Source organism: Tachyglossus aculeatus, chromosome 12, assembly GCF_015852505.1.
Source record: "Tachyglossus aculeatus isolate mTacAcu1 chromosome 12, mTacAcu1.pri, whole genome shotgun sequence".
Classification (NCBI taxonomy): Eukaryota; Metazoa; Chordata; class Mammalia; order Monotremata; family Tachyglossidae; genus Tachyglossus; species Tachyglossus aculeatus.
This window is the reverse complement of record NC_052077.1, coordinates 5,820,280-5,822,579: the sequence shown is the minus strand read 5'-3', so window position 1 is coordinate 5,822,579 and position 2,300 is coordinate 5,820,280.

The window sequence follows — 2,300 nt, the reverse complement described above, 5'->3', positions numbered from 1 at the left end:
GCGAGAGAGGTGTGTTGAGGATAATGCCAAGGTTCTGGGCTTGTGAGACAGGGAGAATGGTGGTGCTGTCTACAGTGAGGGGAAAATTATGGGGAGGACAGGGTTTGGGTGGGCGGGTGAGGAGTTCTATTTTGACCATGTTAAATCTGGGGTATCTGTGGGACATCCAAGTGGAGATGGCCTGAATTCGGGAGGAGATAACGAGACTGCAGAGAAAGAGAGACATCAGGGCTGGAGGTGTGGATTTGGGAATCATTTCCATAGAGATGGAAGTTAAAGCCATGGGAGCCAACAAATTCTCCCAGGGAGTGGGTGTAGATGGAGAATAGAAGGGGATGCAGAGCCCAGAGTTAGGAAGTGGGAGGCAGAGGAGGAGTCGGAATAAGCGACCGGAGACAAAGGAGGAGAACCAGGAGAAGGCAGGGGCAGCGAAGCCGAGGTTGGATGACGTTTCCAAGGGAAACGGGTTGTCCACAGTGCCCACGTCAGCTGGGAGGTGGAGGAGAATTAGCACGGAGTAGAGGTGGTTGGATTTGGAAGGAACATCATTGGTGACCTTTGAGAGGGCAGTTGCTGGGCAAGGGTGACGGAGAAGGCAAAGGGTGTAGGGGAAAGAGAGCTTAATCAGGGATGGGGGAGGAAATCTAAGTTTAATAAGGCTTTGAAGGTGGGGAAAATGATCATTTGTCACACACTCTCATACGTGCTGGATGGGCTCTGGAGTGGGTGCAGATTTGGGCTAGCAATAGGCAAGTTGGCTGCATCCTCTAGACTGTAAACTCCTTGTGGGCAGGACTCGTTCCTACCGACTGTATCGTATTGTACGTTCCCAAGCGCTCGGTACGGTGCTCCGCAACAGGAAGAGCTCAATAAGTAGCATTGATGATTGATGGATTTATTACACCGTCCCACAGTGAACCCTAACCGCCTGAAAGCCAGCCACGGATGCAGTCGGCAACCCCTCCCGCAGCCGCTCTTGGTGGGGTGTGTCATTTCCCGACTGCTCACTGCATCCTCGGCGGGCTCGCAGCCAGAAGCAGCTGCAAGCAGAAGCAGCTGCTGTTTAAACATTTCTGTCCACTAGCCTCCTCATCTTCGTGGCTACTCAAATTGTACGTACGGCCCACCCTCATCAAGGTGCTCTTCAATTCGATAGGTGCTTTCTATTTCTTCCTCTCGGGCTCCTCTCCCATCTTCCCACATCCCCTCGCTAGCAAATACCTCTTGCTCTGGGAATGTTAGAAGTTGTTTGGGCAGAGAAGAGACAGATATTCAGACGGCGATTCCTTTGTGGGGCGGGGGTCATAGCTAAATTCACTTATTTTGGATAATAATAATGATATTTGTTAAGCCCTTACCATGTGCAAAACACTGTCTAAGCGCTGGGGGAATACAAGGTGATCAGGTTGTCCCGTGTGGGACTCACAATCTTAATCCCCATTTTACAGATGAGGGAACTGAGGGCCAGAGAGGTGACTTGCCCAGTCATGCAGCCGACGAGTGGCGGAGCCGGAATTAGAACCCATGACCTCTGATTCCCAAGACTGCGCTCTTCCCACTGGGCCACGCTGCTTCTAGCGTCGAGGACAGTGCTCAAAAATGCTACTAGAGAAGCAGCGTGGCTCAGAGGAAAGAGCACAGGCTTTGGAGTCAGAGGTCATGGGTTCAAATCCAGGCTCTGCCAATTGTCAGCTGTGTGACTCTGGGCAAGTCACTTAACTTCTCTGTGCCTCAGTTCCCTCATCTATAAAATGGGGATTAAGAGTGTGACCCCCACATGGGACAACCTGATCGCCTTGTATCCCCCAGCACTTAGAACAGTGCTTTGCACATAGTAAGCGCTTAACAAATACCATTATTATTATTATTATTACTACTGCTACTACTACTAGTAATAGCATTTTTACACTTGTACTGAGCACCGTCCTCAACATGAGGGTGGAGAGTGGCCTAGTGGAAGGAGACAGGTCTGAGAGTCAGAGGACCTGGGTTCTAATCCCAGCTCTGCCACTTACCCGCTGTGTGACCTTGGGCAAGTCACTTCACGTCTCTGTGCCTTCACCCTCATCTGCAAAATGGGGATTTGATACCTGTGCTCCCTCCTACTCAGAATGTGAGCCCCACGTGGGACCTGATTATCTTGTATCTACTCCAATGCTTAGTTCAGTGTTTGGCACAAAGTAAGTGCTTAGGAAAAACCGCAATTATTATTACTATCATTATTATTATTATTGCAACTACTACTGCTGCCCCTTCTAGACTGTGAGCCTACTGTCAATCAATCAATCAGTCAATCGTAT